This window comes from Tupaia chinensis, unplaced genomic scaffold (genome assembly GCF_000334495.1).
Source record: "Tupaia chinensis unplaced genomic scaffold, TupChi_1.0 Scaffold145741_1, whole genome shotgun sequence".
In the NCBI taxonomy this organism is placed as follows: domain Eukaryota; kingdom Metazoa; phylum Chordata; class Mammalia; order Scandentia; family Tupaiidae; genus Tupaia; species Tupaia belangeri.
The window spans coordinates 1,746,404-1,755,255 of record NW_006205599.1 but is presented as its reverse complement, the minus strand read 5'-3'; the positions used below and the strand labels follow the sequence as shown (position 1 = coordinate 1,755,255).

General features: G+C 48.3%; 1 long non-coding RNA gene across 1 annotated transcript in view; it reads right to left on the bottom strand.

Annotated features, from left to right (window-relative positions):
• The window catches only part of LOC102502111 (uncharacterized), a 22,605-nt gene extending 14,557 nt beyond the window's left edge, over positions 1-8,048 (bottom strand). The window contains exon 1 of the long non-coding RNA XR_337392.1: positions 7,623-8,048. This is a non-coding gene — a long non-coding RNA (uncharacterized LOC102502111). The remainder of the gene's footprint in view (positions 1-7,622) is intronic.
• Positions 8,049-8,852: the final 804 nt, after the last annotated feature.

Genomic DNA, 8,852 nt, shown 5'->3' with positions numbered 1-8,852 from the left:
ATGACGGCACGCGGTGTTGGCAGGCTGTGGGGAAACAGGAAATTAGGTGTTGCTGATAGGAGCGAAAAACGAAAAGCACGGCTGACCGCAGGCTATGTGGCAATGTGTCCCGAAACTGTCACTATTCATCCCTTGTAAGCACCAATTCCAGATCCAGGGACTTACGTAAATCATTGGACAATAGTTCAAGGACGTTTATATGAGCATGTGAATGCAGTACCCTCCAGGTGAGGAATAAAAACACTTCAATGGCACACGAGCTTGTTTAGGTAGATTATAATAGACTATCATAAACTTTTTTTCTTTTTTTGCTTTAGGGCCCATAAGCTCGCCTTGGAGAAAGAGACAGAGACAGTGAGAGACAGTGAGAGAGAAAGTGAGAAATCATCCCCCGCAGGGATGGCCACACCGCAATCCCTTCTCCTCCAGGAACACACACATGTGCACCCGTGCAAATGATAAAATTGCAATTCACATAGGATCTGATTCATAGAAACTTTTCCACATTCAACTCTGTGGACATTAGAATAGTCTGGGAGGGGAACCAGCAGTTAGCATAATGGCTATGTCGCTGGACTCCCACGTAGTCGACCGCGGTTCGTGTCCCGGACCCGGTGGCTTAAAACTCACGCCGGGCGCATGTGCGTGCGTGCCCAAGATCCTGAGAGGAGAATGGAGGAGAAGGGATTGTGGCGTGACCATCCCCCCTGGGGGGTGATTTCTTGCTTTCTGTCTCTATGTCTCTCTCTGTCTGGTGAGCGCACATGCCCTACAGTGAAAATCTCTCCAAAAAAAAAAAAGAATAGTCTGGGAGGAATTTTTGGTAAAAATGTTAAGAGAAGCTAAAATTTTAAGGGGTTGCTACTTTTGTCTTTATATTTTCTGTATTGTTCAAATTTACATTATTTATTTTTGTAATCTGAAAAGTCAATAAAGTCAACTTTTTCCCTTCTTGTTTTTTTAAATTAACTTTCATTTTAGAATAGCTTTAGATTTACATAAAACACCATTACATATAATGATGATAATAACACATCATTTCCATATACCCCACACCCAATTTCCCCACTGACATTTTTAAAGAATTATTTATTAAATTTTATTTATGATCAATATTGTTTGTTTGTGGGTTTTTTTGAGGTTTTTGCTATAGGGTGCATGTGCTCGCCAGACAGATAGAGAGAGACAGAGAGACAGAAAGCGAGAAATCACTCCCCAGGGGGGGATGGCCACACCGCAATCCCTTCTCCTCCATTATCCTCTCAGGATCTTGGGTGCGCACGCACATGCGCCCAGCGTGAGTTTAAGCCACCGGGTCCGGGACTCAAACCGCAGTCAACTACGTGGGAGTCCAGCCACATAGCCATTACACTAACTGCTGGTCCCATCAATATTGTTTTTTAATTAACTATAAGGCACATGTGATCACCAGAGAGAGAAAGAGAGAGAGAGAGAGGGAGAGAGGGAAAGTGAGAAAAAACTACCAGGTCTGGGACTTGAACCACGGTCAGCCATGTGGGAATCCAGTGCCTTAACCACCATGCCACCTGCTGGCCCCACCCCATTAACATCTTACACTAATATGGTGCACCTTTTAGAATTAAAAAACTAATACTAATCTGTTACTATTCTTAACTAAGATACATGCGTTATTCAGATTTCCTCAGTCGTCACCTAATGTCCCTTCTCTGCTCTCAAAATCCATCCAGAATATTCAATTGTTTTTAGTTGGCATGTCTCTTTAGGCTTCTCATCTTTTCCTTCTTTTGAATGTTCTTGACAGTTTGGGGGGGCACCATTTAGGCATATTGTAGACTATTCTTCAACTGGGATTTGTGTCTGACGTTTTTCTCGTGATTAGACTGGGGTTATGTGTTACTGAGAGGAGGGCCATGGGCAGAAGGCGCCATTCTCCTCTCAGCATACTGACGGTCCCTACTAGTGGCACGTAGTATGGCTCGCGAACCTTGACTGCTTGGCTAAGGTAGTGTTCTCGTGGGCCGCTGTAAAGTTGTTTCTGTCTTCCCCTTCATCCGCTGTACTCTTCAGAAAGCGGTTACCAGGTGCAGCCCACACTTAAAGAGTGGGGAATCACGCTCCAGCTTCTTGAGGTTGAGGTATCTACAGAGTTCTGCTTGGGAGATTTGTCTCCTTTTCCCATTTGCTTATTAATTGAATCACTTATTTATTTATTTGCTTTTGAAAGAAAAAAAGTAGTTTGTCAAGTTAAAATGAAAAAAGAAAAAAAATTTTCAAGACATAAAACAGCTGGTGAAAAACTCTCATGGTGAGAGATTTAAAGATTAAAGAGATCTTAAAGAACCTTTAAGAAGAGAAGATCTGGGACCAGTAGGTGGTGTGGTGGTTAGGGAGCTGGACATTCCCACATGGCTAGACCACGGTTTCAGTCCCTGACCTGGTGGTTTGCTTTCTCACTTCCCCTCTCTCTGTGTGTCTCTCTCTGTCAACTAAATGAATGAATAAATAAAATAAAATGAGTAATACTTTTTTAAAAAAAGATAGTAAATTAAAAAAAGAGAGAGAAGATCTAATACTGAATTTGAAGCTTCTATAACTTCTTTTTTTTTTTTTCTTTTTTTTGGAGAGGTTTTTGCTATAGGGCACGTGAGCTTGCCAGACAGACAAGGAGAGACATAGAGACAGAAAGCAAGAGATCACCCCCCAGGGGGGTGGCCACGCCGCAATCCCTTCTCCTCCATTCTCCTCTCGGAATCTTGGGCACGCACACACACGTGCCCAGCATGAGTTTAAGCCACCGGATCCGGGACTCGAACCACGGTCAACTACATGGGAGTCCAGCGACATAGCCATTGCTCTAACTGCTGGTCCCAGCTTCTATAACTTATTTAGCATGCTGAGGATAGACAAGATCACTCTTGCTAGTGCTCATGTCAATCCTGATTGGCTTTGCTTAGGTCACATTCCCAAAAGTGAATCAATCATTGTGGCTATAGAGATGGGGTTCACCGATTGGCCAGGTGGGCTAGATTCACTTCTTTAGAGATGAAAATAGGAGATGAGTTATCTCATCTTTTGGAACCGCCAAGACCACACAGGGTCAGAGAAGTCCTTCCTGGGAGGGAAACTAGACCACCAAATCAGCCTTCTTCAATAAACACAATTCTATAAATGCCCCCTGCCTAGCATAATGCAATGACATAAACACAAACTTAAAAACCAAAACCATGTCTAGTAGGCAGATTCAGTTTTAACCCTGAGTCTCTAGGTTTTCATCCTTCACCAGGTTTCGAAACAGCCTTTCATGGACTTGGAAGCCTGTAGCTAGAAGATCAGTTTAACCACAACTGTAACACACCAGCATCCAGGGATAAAGGGACAGTAGATGCATCGCAATGAAGGGAAACAATGTGGAGCCACCTGGTATGCTCAATGCTCTTCAGGGGCAGCCCCGAGCAGTGCAGTCGGTCCCTTGGTCAGCCAACCCGGTTGCCCCCAGTCTCTTCCTAGTAACTATAAAGACACCCACTGTCGAGGGTATTCCACAGCCACTTCTGAGAAAGGTGTGGGGAAAGACCACCCACTGGGCGACTACTGTCATGAATACTCCCCAGCTTAATTACAGGCCCTGGGATTTGCCCTGGGTTTCAGCAATCACAGACCACTGGTGGCCAAGCTTGGAGTTCCCTGGAAAGATCATTTACCCACAGTCCTAGTGGGCAGCTGTTCTATTTGATTTTTGCCAACTTTATTAACTAACTAACTCCAGAAAGCTGTTCCTGGCTGATCAAGGTCTTTGGACTGCACTTGGCCCTCATGGTTTCCACCTCCCAACGATAAGCATTGCCACTTTGATCTTATGCTCAAATCGAGCGCTTCCTCTGTACTTGACGTGGAACAGAGCTGATCCGACCCTTGCCTCCAGCCTGGAAACCAGTGCATGGTAGGAAATGAGAGAATCTATTAGCACCGAATACAGGTATTTCCAAGCGTGGATCTGAATGGAGGTACTAGCAAACTTCAAAAAGTTTATGGAGGGGGACCAGCAGATGGCATAATGGTTATGTCAGTGGACTCCCATGTAGTTGACCATGGTTAGAGTACTGAACCCAGCACCTTAAAAATTCACAGGAGTCACATGTACATGTGAGCCCAAAATCCCGAGAGAAGATTGGAGGAAAAAGGATTGCAGCATGGCCATACCCCCTGGGGGGTGATTTCTCGCTTTCTGTCTCTGTCTCTTCAGCAAGTGCACACACCCTAAATCTCTCTTAAAAGAAAAGAAAAGAAAAAAGAAAGAAAGAGAGAAAGAAAGAAAAAGAGAAAGAAAGAAAGAAGAAAGAAGGAAGGAAAGAAGAAAAAAAGAAGGAAAAGAAAAAGAAAAACTTCACAGAGGGCTATTTCCATGGTGCAGCAGTAATGTTCTGCTCAAGGGAAGCCAGATCCCCCATGGGGACTGTGGTTCAAATCCCTGGCCCAGTCAGCCTGAAACACACCAGGCACACACAAATGTCCACAACTCAGTAGCCTGGAGGACTGGAGGAAGGTTATCGCTGTGTGATCAGACCCTGTGAAGGGTGCTCTTCGCTCTCTCTTTCTCACGTGTGTGTGCACTCTATCATGAAAAAAGAAAGAAAAAAGTTTTCTGGGCCAGCAGATGGTGTGGGGGTTAAGGCTACTGAGTCCTGCATTGCTGACTGCATGGTTCAAGTCCCCTGGCTCGACCACAGTCGAGTGGGAGACCATTGCCTTAACCACCATGCCACCTGCTGGCTCCTTATTTCCTTGTTTTGTTTTTGTTTTTGTTTTTAATTTATTTCACAAGTAAAATGGACAGAGAGACACAGCACCCCAAGCAAGGGTCTTGATGGCGTGATCCACTTCCAGCCCAGATCATAGGCACACTCTGACCTACTCTGAGAGGTCTCCACCACTTCCCGTAGTGGAGCCACCTCGCACTGTTTTTCCACTGCACCACTCTCCGGTCTCCTTTCTTTTTAAAAAAAAAATATGTTTGTTTCTTATGGGCTAGGGGCACCCCAACAGGGTCTTCATGCTGAAATCTGTCCCCAGCCCCAGCCAGCCTAGATCATGGGTATCCTCAGAGGGATGCGGGGACATGAACCCATGACCTTCCCATTCAGTTTTGGCATCGTGGGGTGTCGTGTTACTGCTGCGTCATGGTGGGTGGCTGTTTGCCCTCGATCCCACAAGAGCTATCTCTGTCCCACATTGCGTGGCTTACAGATCGAGACTGGGCCTTTCCCTTCCTTTCTACGGAAGAGTTCACTCACACGTTGTAGATAGTGAAGATTTTCACGGAAAGTCGGCTGAAGACCTGGAGGAAGTCTTCACACGCCCTTTGGCCCTCTGTGGCTGGCCTTCACTTCACTCTCTCATCTGCATTTCTTCCCTTCCTCTCCTGACGTCCCTGAGTTTCCTCTCCTTCCTCTCGGCGGCTCACTTCCCCCCATCTCAGGAAGAGCAGTCCATCCCTTCTTGAGTTTCTCGGCCTGTGGCAACCTCTGGTTGGGTTCCAAACCCTGCCCTTCAGAGTTTATCAAAGTGTTTTCTCAAACAGAGACCATTTCCTGCCTAAGAAGAATTCCACTCCCAGCAATCAAGACCCTAAAACTACCCCCTGGTTTTAGTGCTGTTCCAATGATGAAAACAATACCCCCTGGAGAAATTCCACCCCCAGATCTTCCTGTAAGGGAAGCTGAGTCACAGGCAGGGCATCACGTGTCAATAAACCCGAGCATTTCAAATACAAGGCGGAACTCAACAACCCAGGGTGTTGAAAACCAATGGACAGGGTATTTCCGGGGGGAGTCAGGGTCCCCGGGGCACACACTGGTGGTCCAGCTCAGTTCCAAACGTAAGGGAGAAGGTGCACTGTGAGCCCCCAGGCAGTCCTCTGTGCATGTTCCTTCTTGCAGGGGTGGGATCAGAGTCAGGAGCCACCATTCAAATCTACAGGTCTGGCAAGGCCACGGCACACAGGCTTTACTGTTGGAGGTTACAGAGGTTCTATATAGGGTTTTGTTTTGGTTTTTTTTTGAGAGGTTTTTGCTATAGGGCACTTGCGCTCACCAGAAAGACAGAGAGAGACAGAGAGTCAGAAAGTGAGAAATCACCCCCCAGGGGCATGGCCATGCCACGATCTCTTCTCCTCCATTCTCCTCTTGGGATCTTGGGCATGCATGCACACATATCCCGCGTGAGTTTAAGCCCCCAGGTCTGGGACTTGAACCATGGTTGACTACATGGGAGTCCAGCAACATAGCTATTACTCCATCTTCTGGTCTCAAGAGGTTCTATATAGGTTTCAAATCAGTGGAATGAGGGGCCAGCAGGTGGCATGGTGATTAAGATGCCAGACTCTCTCCCACATGACTGACTGCAGTTCGAGTCCTGAGCCTGGTGGCTTGTTTTCTCACTTTCCCTTTCTCTCTCTGTCTCTCTCTAGCCAAATCTACCATAGGGCAGGTGCCATCATGCCCGTCTCTGGTCAAATTTAAAAATTTAGTTCTTAATCTCATACCTCCTAGATTAAAGGGCAATATATATTGTGGTTAAGAGATTCTGGGTTCAAATCCATCCTGGCTTTTATTTTTTATTTTTAATTTTTTTATTTTTGCCATAGGGCATGTGTACTCCTCATAGAGAGAGAGAGAGACAGAGAGGAAAAGTGAGAAATCACTCCCCAGAAGGGGATGGCCACACCACAATACTTTCTTCTCCAATCTTCTCTTGGGATTTGGGGCATGCACACACATCCAGTGTGTGTTTCAAGCCGCCAGGTCCAGGACTTGAACTGTAGACTTGTGGGATCCAGCACCTTAAACAACACACCACCTGCTGGCCTATACTTTTCAGTTAGTTGAGAAACCTTGTGTAAGATACTCCCCTGCTCTGTTCTTCAGTTTTCTTTCTTTTTTTCTTTTTTTGAGAGGTTTTTGCTACAGGGTGCGTGCGCTGGCCAGAGAGACAGAGAGAGACAGAGAGATAGAAAGCGAGAAATCACTCCCCAGGGAGGATGGCCACGCCGCAATCCCTTCTCCATTCTTCTCTCAGGATCTTGGACATGCACGCACACGTGCCCGACGTGAGTTTAAGTCTCCGGATACGGGATTCAAACCACAGTCGACTACATGGGAGTCCAGCGACATAGCCATTACCCTAACTGCTGGTCCCTGTTCTTCAGTTTTCTTAAATATAAATGAAGATGACACGAATAGGTGTCCCACAGGGTCATATTAAAGGAGCCTAGAACACTGGTATGGACATTGCACTCAGTGTTCTAGGCTGTACTCAGTGCACTGATCTTCCCTAGTGAGAGCTTCTGGCCTCTGTCTTATCTTCAATAGATCTATAACGAGCACCTCCCAGACACGAGCCCTGGCCTGCCTGGCTCAGCGGGTAGTTAGTGGGGTAAGGGAGACTGGTTAGTTGCCTAAAAAGATTCCATCCAGATGTCACACCTGGCCCCCAGAAGCCCGTGAAAACTCCAGTGGACTGAGTGTTCCCAGCTGAGGTGAAAAGTGGGCCTTGCCCCCACCCCACCCCACCCCACCCCCCGCAGCTAGGCACAGGCTCCTAGGCAATCTATGTCTACGTGGTCTTCCTCTGCCCCAGTTTACCCAGTGGGGGTGCGATGCCTCGAGGGAGCGTACAGACTCAGCCGCAGTGGCACAGGTGGTCGCATTCCAGTCTACCGTGCTGCAGGCCGCACAGCTGAGCGCGGGTTCAGACCCCGAGTCAACTTGAAACAGGTCTGGCAAGTCCCAGGACGCTGCCTAGTGGGAGGGCTGGACGAAGGGGCTCCCCCTGTGATGAGACCCTGTTGGGGGTCCTGTCTCTCTCCTGAGTGTATGCTCTGTCTCATGAAATACATAGAATAAACTTCACGAAGAAAAAGAAGGAAAGCGTCCACAGGTTAAGTGAGGCCTGTGGCCTGGGAGTCGGAGCAAGTATGTGACTCTTCCGAGAATATGGGCAGCCCGGGAGCTGGAAGCCGGCCTGCTGCTAAGACCAGAGAGCTTCTCACATGGCAGCCAGGGGTGTGCTCCCACACGCCACCTGACACTGGAGTCGAAGGTGGCAACATGAGAGCAGCCTACTCCAGGCCTGGACAGCTGCTCCTGTCCCTCAGGGAGAAAGGTTTCTGTGGCAACTGCGGAATCCTGGAGTGAGAATATCAATAGAACAGGGCTTAGACTCAGTGCAAGTAGGAGTAGCAGAAGTCTCCAGAAATCCTGCTGTTTGGACTCAATCCAGTGACAAGGGGCTAAGTCGAAGGAAGGAAGGAAGAAGGGGGAGGAGGGAAGGGGAGAGGAAGGAAAGGAGGCCAGCCTCAGGGCCCTTAAGGGAGCAGCAGTCCTGCCCCACCGTCCTCCCCACCTCCTCAGCCTGACCGTGGCCTTGGAGCTTGCCTGCTCACCAGCTGCTTCCCTGCTCCTCGGGGAGCCCCCCTGCTCCCGCTGGCCAACCTGTGCTCCAGGACAGCCTTCCTGCAGCTGGACCCACCCTCCTGAGCTGGAATCTTCTCTCTGTCTGAGTAACCTGGCCCAGTCTCCCGAGCGCCCCCTCCACACCAGCTGGAGCCAGCACCACCACCCAGCTAACCCCACCTTCTCGTCACTCCAGCCGTCCCTCTGCACAGGCATCGGTGACCAGGGATGTGCCTGAAGGGGAGCCACGATGGCATCTACAGTACTTGGGGGAGGGGGGTGCTAGACCTGGGGAAGTCCCTCTGGGTAGCCTCCTTCCTGGTTCGCAAACACTTTGGAGACTTCCTGGCAGACGTGTGGTCTTCCTTACAGCCACAGCCAAGGAACTCCAGAGTGTGGAACACAGGTCACTTTTGGGTC